Source organism: Nomascus leucogenys, chromosome 13, assembly GCF_006542625.1.
Source record: "Nomascus leucogenys isolate Asia chromosome 13, Asia_NLE_v1, whole genome shotgun sequence".
NCBI lineage: Eukaryota > Metazoa > Chordata > Mammalia > Primates > Hylobatidae > Nomascus > Nomascus leucogenys.
The window spans coordinates 38,889,578-38,901,698 of NC_044393.1; positions in this window are offsets into that span (position 1 = coordinate 38,889,578).

Below are 12,121 nucleotides of genomic sequence, written 5' to 3' on the forward strand. Positions count from 1 at the left end.
AATGCACAGAACACAAAGAAGTTTCAAAGAATCCTTCTCTGTAGTTTTCATTGGAAGATATTTCATTTTTAAACATAGGCCGCAATGCTCCCGAAATGTCCACTTGCAGATTGTACAAGTAGTGTGTTTCAAAACTGCTTAGTCAAAAGAAATGTTCAACTCTGTTAGATGAATGCACAGATCACAAAGAAGTTTCACAGAATTCTTCTGTGTAGTTTTTATTTGAAGATACTTCGTTTCTCACCATAGATCACAAAGCGCTCCAAATGTCCACTTGCAGATTATACAAAAAGAATGTTTCAAAACTGCTCAGTCAAAAGATAGGTTCATCTCTGTAAGATGAATGCACAGAAAAGAAAGGAGCTTCACAGAATCTTTCTGTGTAGTTTTCATGGGAAGATATTTCATTTTTCCCCATAGGCGTCAATGCTCTCCAAATGTCCACTGGCAGATTCTCCAAAAAGAATGATTCAAATATGCTCAGTTAAAAGAAAGGCTCAACTCTGTTACATTAATGCAGATATCAGAAAGAAGTTTCACAGAATGCTTCTGCGTAGTTTTTATTTGAAGATATTTCCTTTTTCACCATTGGCTTCAAAGCACTCCAAATGTCCACTTGCAGATTCCAGAAAAAGTGTGTTTCAAAACTGATCAGTCAAAAGTTCAACTCTGTAAGTTGAATGCACAGATCAGAGAGAAGTTTCACAGAAAACTTCTGCGTAGTTTTTATTTGAAGATATTTCCTTTTTCAACATAGGCCTCAAAGAGCTCCAAATATCCACTTGCAGATTCTACAAAAAGAGTGTTTCAAAACTGCCCAATCAAAAGATAGGTTCATCTCTGTAAGATGAATGCACAGAACAGAAAGAAGTTTCACAGAATCCTTCTGTGTAGTTTTCATGGGAAGATATTTCGTTTTTCACCATAGGAATCAATGATCTAAAAAATTTCCACTTGCAGATTTTGTAAAAAGAGTGTTTCAAAGCTGCTCAGTCAAAAGAAAGATTCAACTCTGTTAGATGAATACACAGAACAGAAAGAAGTTTCACAGAATCCTTCTGTGTAGTTTTCATGGGAAGATATTTCCTTCTTCGCCATAGGCCTCAAAGCGCTCCAAATGTCCACTTGCACATTCTACAAAAAGAGTGTTTCAAAACTACTCAGTCAAAAGAAAGGTTCAACTCTGTTAGGTGAATGCACAGATCAGAAAGTAGTTTCTCAGAATGTTTCTGTGTAGTTTTTATTTGGATATATTTCATTTCTCACCACAGGCCTCAAACCGGTCCAAATATACACTGGCAGATTCTACAAAAAGAGTGTTTCAAAACTGCTCAATCAAAAGATAAGTTCATCTCTGTAAGATGAATGCACAGAACAGAGAGAAGTTTCACAGAATCTTTCTGTGTAGTTTTCATGGAAGATATTTCGTTTTTCACCATAGGCCTCAATCCTCTCCAAATGTCCTCTTGCAGATTCTACAAAAAGAGTGTTTCAAAACTGCTCAGTCAAAGGAAAGTTTCAATCTTGTTAGATGAATGCACAGATCAGAAAGAAGTTTCACAGAGTGATTCTGTGTATTTTTTATTTGAAGATATTTCCTTTTTCACCATAGGAATCAAAGCTCTTCTAATGTCCAATTGCAGATTCTACAAAAAGAGTGTTTCAAAACTGCTCAGTTGAAAAAAAGGGTCTTCTCTGTGAGATGAATGCACAGAACAGAAAGAAGTTTAGCAAAATCCTTTTTTGTAGTTTTTATGGGAAGATATTTCGTTTTTCAATATGTGCCTCAATACTCTCCAAATGTGCACGTGCAGATTCTGCAAAAAGAGTGTTTCAAAACTGCTCAGTCAAAGGAAAGATTCAACCCTGTTATATTAATGCACACATCAGATAGAAGTTTCACAGAATGCTTCTGTGTAGTTTTTGTTAGAAGATATTTCCTTTTTCACCATACGCCTCAAAGCGCTCCAAATGTCTACTTGCAGATTCTACAAAAAGAGTGTTTCAGAACTGCTCAGTCAAAAGAAAGGTTCAACTCTGTGAGATGAATGCACAGATCAGAAAGAAGTTTCACAGAATGCTTCTGTGAAGTTTTTATTTGAAGATATTTCCTTTCTCACCATATTCCTCAAAACGCTCCAAATGTCCACATACAGATTCTACAAAAGGAGTGTTTCAAAACTGCTCAATCAAAAGATAAGTTCATCTCTCTAAGATGAATGCACAGAACAGAGTGAAGTTTCACAGAATCCTTCTATGTAGTTTTCATGTGAAGATATTTCGTTTTTCTCCATAGGCCTCAATGCTCTCCAAATGTCCACTTGTGGATTCTACAAAAAGGAAGTTTCAAAAATGCTCAGTAAAAAGAAAGGTTCAACTCTGTTAGATGAATGCACAGATCAGTAAGAAGTTTCACAGAATGCTTCTGTGCCATTTTTATTTGAAGATATTTCCTTTTTCACCACAGGCCTCAAAACGCTCCAAATTTCCACTTGCAGATTCCACAAAAAGAGTGTTTCAAAACTGCTCAGTCAAAAGAAAGGTTCAACTCTGTAAGGTGAATGCACCGATCAGATAGAAGTTACAAAGAATACTTCTGTGTAGTATTTATTTTAAGATATTTCATTTCTCAACATAGGACTCAAAACACTCCAAATGTCCAATTTCAAATCCTACAAAAAGAGTGTTTCAAAACTGCTCAGTCAAAAGAAAGGTTCAACTCTGTAAGGTGAATGCACAGATCAGAAAGATGTTTCACAGAACGCTTCTGTGTAATTTTTATTTGAAGATATTTCATTTCTCATCATAGGCCTAAAAACGCCCCAAATTTCCACTTGGAAATTCTACAAAAATTGTGTTTCAAAACAGCTCAATGAAAAGTTAGGTTCGTCTCTGTAAGATAAATGCACAGAACAGAAAGAAGTTTCACAGAAACCTTCTGTGTAATTTTCACAGGAAGATATTTCGTTTTTCACCATAGGCCTCAATGTTCACCATAAGTCCTCTTGCAGATTCTACAAAAAGAGTGTATCAAAACTGTTCAGTCAAAAGAAAGGTTCAACTCTGTTAGATGAATGCACAGATCAGAAAGAAGTATCACAGAGTGCTTCTGTGTAATTTTTGTTTGAAGAGATTTACTTTTACACCACAGGTCTCAAATCGCTCCAAATGTCCACTTGCATATTATACAAAAAGGGTGTTTCAAAACTGCTCAGTCAAAGAAAGGTTCAACTCTGTTAGGTGAATGCACAGATCAGACAGAAGTTTCACTGAATGCTTCTGTGTAGTTTTAATTTGAAGATATTTCCTTTCTCACTGTAGGCATCATAGCTCTCCAAATGTCCAATTGCAGATTCTACAAAAAGGGTGTTTCAAAACTGCTCAATCAAAGGAAATGGTCTTCTCTCTGAGATGAATGCACAAAAGAGAAAGAATTTTAAAAAAATTCTTCTGTGTAGTTTTTATGGGAAGATATTTCGTTTTTCAATATAGGCCTCAATGCTCACAAATTGTCCAAATGTAGATTCTACAAACAGAATGTTTCAAAACTGCTCAGTCAAAAGAAAGTTTCAACTCTGTTAGATGAATGCACAGAACAGAAAGAAGTTTCACAGAATCCTTCTGTGTAGTTTTCATTGGAAGAAATTTCGTTTTTCACCATAGGCCTCAATGCTCTCCTAATGTCCACTTGCAGATACTACAATAAGAGTGTCTCAAAATTGTTGAGTCAGAAGAAAAGTTCAACTCTGTTAGATGAATGAACAGATCAGAAAGAAGTGTCACAAAATGCTTCTTTGTAGTATTTATTTGAAGATATTTCCTTTTCCACCATAGGCCTCAAAGCGCTCCAAATGTCCACTTGCAGATTCTACAAAAGAGTGACTCAAAACTGGTCAGTCAAAGGAAAGGTTCAACTCTGTTAGATGAATGTACAGATCAGAAAGAAGTTTCACAGAATGCTTCTGTGTAGTTTTTATTTTAAAATATTTCGTTTCTCACTATAGTCCTAAAACCCTCCAAATTTCCACTTGTAGATTCTACAAAAAGAGTGTTCCAAAACTGAGCAATCTAAAGATAAGTTCATCTCTGTAAGATGAATGCACAGAACAGAAAGAAGTTTCACAGAATCCTTCTGTGTAGTTTTCATGAAAATATATTTCGTTTTTCACTATAGAGCTCAATGGTCTCCAAATGTTCACTTGCAGATTCTACAAAAGGAGTGTTTGAAAACTGCTCAGTCAAAAGAAAGGTTCAACTCTGTTAGATGAATATACCGATGAGAACGAAGTTTCACAGAATGCTTCTCTATAGTTTTATTTGAAGTTATTTCTTTTTTCACCATAGGCTTCAAGGCTCTCCAAATGTCCACTTACAGATTCTACAAACATAGTGTTTCAAAACTGTTCAATCAAAAGAAGCTGTCTTCTCTGTGGGAGAAACGCAAAGAACAGAAAGATGTTTAACAAAATGCGTCTGTGTAGTTTTTATGGGAAGATATATCGTTTTTCAAAATAGGCCTCAATGCTTTCCAAATGTCCACATGCAGATTCTACAAAAAAGAGTGTTTAAAAACTGCTCAATCAAAAGAAAACTTCAACTGTGTTTGATGAATGCACAGAATGGAAAGAAGTTTCACAGAATCCTTTTGTGTAGTTTTCATTTGAAGATATTTCGTTTTTCACCATAGGCCTCAATGCTCTACAAATGTCTGCCTGCAGATTCTACAAAAAAGTGTTTCAAAACTGCTCAGCCAAAAGAAAGGTTCAACTCTGTTAGATGAATGCACAGATCAGAAACAAGTTTCACAGAATGCTTCTGTGTAGTTTTTATTGGAAGATATTTCATTTCTCACCATAGGCCTCAAAGCGCTCCAAATGTCCACTTGCAAATTCTACAAAATGAGTGTTTCAATTCTGCTCAATCAAAAGGTAGGTTCACCTCTGTAAGATAAATGCAGAGAACAGAAAGAAGTTTCACAAAATCCTGTGTAGTTTTCATAGGAAGATATTTCGTTTTTCACCATAGGCCTCAATGCTCTCCAAGTGTCCACCTGCAGATTCCACAAAAAGAATATTTCAAAACTGCTCAGTCAAAGAAAGGTTCAACTCTGTTAGAAGAATGCACAGATCAGAAAGCAGTTTCACTGAATTCTTCCATGTAGTTTTGATTTGAAGATATTTCCTTTTCTGCCATAGGCCTCAAAGCGCTCAAAATATCCAATTGCAGATTCTACAAAGAGAGGGTTTCAAAACAGCTCCCTCAAAAGGAGGGTTCAACCCAGTAAGATGAATTCACAGATCAGAAAGAATTTCACACAATGCTCCTGTGTAGTTTTTATTTGAAGATATATCGTTTCTCACCACAGGCCTCCAAACGCTCCAAATGTCCACTTGCTAATTCTACAAAAAGAGTGTTTCAAAACTCCTCAATCAAAAGTTAAATTCATCTCCGTAAGAAGAATGCACAGAAAGGAAAGAAGTTTCACAGAAAACTTCTGTGTAGTTTTAATGGAAAATATTTCATTTTTCACCATAGGCCTCAAATCTCTCCAAATGTCCACTTGCAGATTCTACAAAAAGTGTGTGTCAAAACTGCTCAATCAAAAGAAAGTTTCAACACTGTTAGATAAATGCACAGATCAGAAAGAAGTTTCTCAGAACGCTTCTGTGTCGTTTTTATTTTGAAATATTTTGTTTCTCACCATAGGCCTCGAAGCGCTCCAAATGTCCACTTGCAGATTCTACCAATAAAGTGTTTCACAACTGTTCAGTCAAAAGAAAGTTTCAACTCTCTTAGATGAATGCACAAAGCAGAAAGAAGTTTCACAGAATGATTCTATGAGTTTTTATTTGAAGACATTTCTTTTCTCACCATAGGCCTCAACGCACTCCAAATGTGCACTTGCAGATTCTACAAAAAGAGTGTTTCAAAACTGTTCAATCACAAGATAGGTTCACCTCTGTAAGATGAATGCACATAACAGAAAGAAGTTTCAGAGAATCCTTCTGTGTAGTTTTCATGGGAAGATATTTCGTTTTTTGCCTTAGGCCACAAAGCTCACAAAATGTCCACTTGCAGATTCTACAAAAAGTGTGTTTCAAAACTGCTCAGTGAAGAGAAATGTTCAATTCCATTAGGTGAATTCACAGATCAGGAAGATGTTTCACAGAATGCTTCTGTGTAGTTTTTATTTGAAGATATTTCCTTTTTCACCATAGGCCTCAAAGGGTTCAAAATGTCCAGTTGCAGATTCCACAAAAATAGTGTTTGAAAACTGCTCAATCAAAAGTATAGTTCTCCTCTGTGAGATGAACGCACAGAACAGAAAGCAGTTTAACAAAATGCTTCTGTGTAGTTTTTATGGGAAGATATTTTGTTTTTCAAAATAAGCCTCAATGCTCTCCAAATGTCCACTTGCAGATTCTACCAAAAGAGTGTTTCAAAACTTCTCAATCAGAAGATAGGTTCATCTCTGTAAGATGAATGCACAGAACAAAAAGAAGTTTCACAGAAACCTTCTGTGTAGGTTTTGTTGGAACATATTTTGTTTTTCATCGTAGGGCTCAAAGCTCTCCAAATGTCCACTTGTAGATTCTACAAAAAGAGATTTTCAAAACTGCTCAATCAAAATAAACCTTCAACACTGTTAGATAAATGCACAGATCACAAAGAAGTTTCTCAGAATGCTTCTGTGAAGTTTTTATTTGAGGATATTTCGTTTCTCACCACAGGCCTCAAAGCGCTCCAAATATCCACTTGTAGATTGTACAAAAAGAGTGTCCCAAAACTGCTCAATCAAAAGAAAGGTTCAACACTGTTAGATAAATGTGCAGATCAGAAAGAAGATTCACAGAATGCTTCTGTGTAGTTATTATTTGAAGATATTTCCTTTCTCACCATAGGCCTCAATGCACTCCAAATGTGCACTTGCAGATTCTACAAAAAGAGTGTTTCAAAACTGTTCAGTCACAAGTTGGGTTCATCTCTGTAACATGAATGCACATAACAGAAAGAAGTTTCACAGAATCCTTCTGTGTAGTTTTCATGGGAAGATATTTCGTTTTTCACCGTAGGCCACAAAGCTCACAAAATGTCCACTTGCAGTTTCTACAAAAAGTGTGTTTCAAAACTGCTCAGTCAAGAGAAATGTTCAACTCCGTTAGGTGAATTCACAGATCAGTAAGATGTTTCACAGAATGCTTCTGTGTAGTTTTTATTTGAAGATATTTCCTTTTTCACCATAGGCCTCAAAGGGTTCAAAATGTCCAATTGCAGATTCTACAAAAATAATGTTTAAAAACTGCTCAATCAAAAGTGTAGTTCTCCTCTGTGAGATGAATGCACAGAACAGAAAGCAGTTTTAAAAAATGCTTCTGTGTAGTTTTTATGGGAAGGTATTTCGTTTTTCAAAATAGGCCTCAATGCTCTCCAAATATCCACATGCAGATGCCACAAAAAGAGGTTTCAAAACTGCTCAGTCAAAAGAAAGTTTCAACTCTGTTAGATGAATGCACAGATTAGAGAGAAGTTTCACAGAATGCTTCTGTGTAGTTTTTATTTGAAGATATTTCCTTTTTCACCTTAGGCCTCAAAGCGCTCCAAATGTCCACTTGTAGATTTTACAAAAAGAGTGTTTCAAAACTGGTCAATCAAAAGAAAGGTTCTTCTCTGTGAGATGATCGCTGAGAATGGAAAGATGTTTAACAGAATGCTTCTGTGTAGTTCTTATCGGAACATATTTCGTTTTTTCATCCTAGGTCTCAATGCTCTCCAAATGTCTACACGTAGGTTCTACAAAAAAAGGTTTCAAAACTGCTCGGTCAAAGCAAAGGTCAACTCTGTTAGATGAATGCACAGATCAGAAAGCAGTTTCCAGAATGCTTCTGTGTAGTTTTTATGTGAAGGTATTTCATTTTTCTCCAAAGGCCTGAAAGCTTTCCAACAGTCCACTTGCAGATTCTACAAAAAGAGTGTTTCAAAACCACTCAGTCAAAGGAAAATTACAACTCTGTTAAATGAATGCACAGATCAGAAAGCAGTTTCATAGAATTCTTCTGTGTAGTTTTCACTTGAAGGTATTTCCTTTTTCACTGTAGGCCTCAAAGTGCTCCAAATGTCCACTTGCAGATTCTACAAAAAGAGTGTTTCAAAACTGCTCAGTCAAAATAAATGTTCATCTCTCTTAGATGAATGCACAGATCAGACAGAGGTTTCAAAGAATGCTTCTCTGTGGTTTTTATTTGAAGATATTTCATTTCTCACCATAGGCCTAAATACCCTCTAAATGTCCACATCCAGATTCTACAAAAAGAGTGATTCAAAACTGTTGAAACAAAAGATAGCTTCATATCTGTAAGATGAATGCACAGAACAGAAAGAAGTTTCACAAAATGCTTCTGTGTAGTTTATATGGGAAGATATTTCGTTTTTCACCAGAGGCCTGAAAGCTCTCCAAATGTCCACTTGCAGATTCTACAAAAAGAGTGTTTCAATACTGCTCAATCAAAAGAAAGTTTCAACTGTCTGAGATGAATGCATAGATCAGATAGAAGTTTCACAGAATGCTTCAGTGTAGTTTTTATTTGAAGATATTTCCTTTTTCACCATAGGCTTCAAAGGGCTCCAAATGTCCCCTTGCAGTTTCCACAAAAAGTGTGCATCAAAACTGCTCAATCAATAGAAAATTTCATCTCTGTGCGATGAATGCACAGAACAGAAAAAAGTTTCACAGAAAGTTTCTGTGTAGTTTTTATGGGAAGGTGTTTCCTTTTTCAGCAAAGGCCTGAATGCTATCCAAATGTCCACTTGCAGAATCCACAAAAAGAGAGTTTCAAAACTGCTCAATCAAAAGAAAGGTTCAACTCTCTGAGATGAAGGCACAGACCGGAAAGAAGTTTCACAGAATGCTTCTGTTTAGTTTTTACTTGAAGTATTTCCTTTTTCACCATAGTCCTCAAAGTGCTTCAAATGTCCACTTGCAGATTCTTAAAAAAGAGTTTTTCAAAGCTACTCAATCAAAACGGAGGTTCTTCTCTGTGAGATGAACGCACAGAACAGAAAGAAGTTTAATGGAATGCTTCTGGGTAATTTTTATGGGACGAAAGATCTTTTTACATAAGGGGCCTCAATACTCTCCAAATGCCCACATGCAGATTCTACAAAAGTATTGTTTCAAAACTGCTCAATCAAAAGATAGGTTCATCACCGTATGATGAATGCACAGAATGGAAGGAAGATTCAGTTAAACCTTCTGAGTAGTTTTCATTGGAAGATTTTTCCTTTTTAACCATTGGCCTCAATGCTTTCCAAATTTGCACTTGCAAATTCTACAAAAAGAGAGTTTCAAAACAGCTCAATCAAAAGAAAGGTTCAACACTGCTACATAAATGCACAGATCAGAAAGAAGTTTCACAGAATACTTCTGTATAGTTTTTATTTGAAGATATTTCATTTCACAACGAAGGTCTCAAAGCACTCCAAATGTCCACTTGCAGATTCCACAAAAAGTCTGTTTCAAAACTGGTCAATCAAAAGATACGTTCATCTCTGTAAGATGAATGCACAGAACAGAAAGAAGTTTCACAGAATCCTTCTGTGTAGTTTTCAAGGGAAGATATTTCGTTTTTCACCATAGGCCTCAAAGCTCTTGAAATGTCCACTTTCGCATTTTACAAAAAGAGTGTTTCAAAACTGCTCAGTCAAAAGAAAGTTTCAACTCTGTTAGATGAATTCACAGATCAGAAAGAAGTTTCATAGAATGGTACTGTGTAGTTTTTATTTAAAGTTATTTCCTTTTTCATCATAGCCTCAAAGCACACCAAATGTACACTTCCAGATTCTACAAAAAGAGTGTTACAAAACTACTTAGTCAAAAGAAAGTTTCAACTCTGTCAGATGAATGCACAGATAAGAAAGGTGTTTCAAAGAATGCTTCTGTGCTGCTTTTATTTGAAGATATTTCGTTTCTCACCATAGGCCTCAAAACACTCCAAATGTACACAGGCAAATTCTACAAAAACAGTGTTTCAAAACTGATCAATCAGAAGATAGGTTCATCTCTGTGAGATGAACGCACAGAACAGAAAGAAGTTTCACAGAATGCTTCTGTGTAGTTTGTATGGGATGATATTTCATTTTTCACCAGAGGACTGAAAGCTCACCAAATGTCCACTTGCAGATTATACAAAAAGAGTGTTTCAATACTGCACAATCAAAAGAAAGTTTCAACTCACTGAGATGAATGCAAATATCAGATAGAAGTTTGACAGAATGCTTCTGTGTAGTTTTTATTTGAAGGTATTTCATTTTTCACCATAGGCCTCAAAGAGCTCAAAATGTCCACTTGCAGATTCTAGAAAAAGTGTGTTTCAAAACTGCTCAATCAGTAGAAAATTTCATCTCTTTGAGATGAATGCACAGAACAGAAAAAAGTTTCACAGAATGCTTTTGTGTAGTTTCTATGGGAAGATGTTTCATTTTTCACCGAAGGCCTGAATGCTCACAAAGTGTCCACTTGCAGATTCTACAAAAAGAGAGTTTCAAAACTGCTCAAACAAAACAAAGGTTCAACTCCCTGAAACGAAGTCACAGACCAGAAAGTAGTTTCACAGAATGCTTCTGTTTAGTTTTCATTTGAAGATATTTCCTTTTTCACCATAGGCCTCAAAGAGCTCCAAATGTCCACTTGCAGATTCTACAAAAAGAAGGTTTCAAACTAATCGGTAAAAAAAAAATGTTCAATTCCATGAGATGAACACAAAGAACAGAAAGAAGTTTAACAAAAAGCTTCTGTGTTGTTTTTGTGGGAAGATATTTCGTTTTTCATTATAGTCCTCAATTCTCTCCAAAGGTCCACATGCAGATTCTATGAAAAGAGTGCTTTAAAACTGCTCAGTCAAAGGACAGGTTCAACTCTGTTACAGGAATGCACAGATCAGAAAGAAGTTTCACAGAATGCTTCTGTATAGTTTTTATTTGAAGATATTTCCTTTTTCACCATAGGCCTCAAAGCGCTCCAAATGTCCACTTGAAGATTCTACAAAATGAGTGCTTCAAAACTGCTCAGTCAAAAGAAAGGTCCATCTCTGTTAGTTGAATGCACAGATCAGAAAGAAGTTTCAAAGAGATGCTTCTGTGTTGTTTTTATTGGAACATATTTCATTTCGCACCATAGGCCTCAAAACGCTCAAAATGTCAACTTGCACATTCTACAAAAAGAGTGTTTCAAAATTGCTCAATCAAAAGATAGGTTCATGTCTGTAACATGAATGCACAGAAAAGAAAGAAGTTTCACAGAATCCTTCTGTGTAGTATTCATGGGAAGATATTTCCTTTTTCACCATAGACCTCAATGCTCTCCAAATGTCCACTTGCAGATTACACAAAAAGGGTGTTTCAAAACTGCTCAGTCAAAAGAAAGGTTCAACACTGTCAGATGAATGCACAGATCAGAAAGAAGTTTCACAGAATGCTTCTGTGTTGTTTTTCTTTGAAGATATTTCATTTCTCACCATAGGCCTCAAAGCGCTCCAAATGTCCACATGCATATTCTACAAAAACAGTGTTTCAAAACTGGGTAATCAAAAGATAGGTTCATCTCGGTAAGACGAATGCACAGAACAGAAAGATGTTTCACAGAATCCTACTGTGTAGTTTTCATGGGAAGATATTTCGTTTTTCACCACAGGCCTCAATGCTCTCCAAAGGTCCACTTGCAGATTTTACAAAAAGAGTGTTTCAAAACTGCTGAGTCAAAGGAAAGTTTCCACTCTGTTAGATGAATGCACAGATAAGAAAGAAGTTTCACAGAATGCTTCTGTGTAGCTCTTGTGTGAAGATACTTTGTTTCTCACCATCGGCCTCAAAGTGCTCCAAATGTCCACTTGCAGATTCTACAAATATGGTGTTTTGAAACTGGTCAATGAAAAGATAGGTTCATCTCTGTAAGATGAATACACAGAAGATAAAGATCTTTCACAGAATCTTTCTGTGTAGTTTTCATGGGAAGATATTTCGTTTTTCACCATAGGCCTCAAAGCTCACCAAATGTCCACTTGCAGATTCTACAAAAAGAGTGTTTCAAAACTGTTGAGTCAAAAGAAACGTTCAACTCTGTTAGATG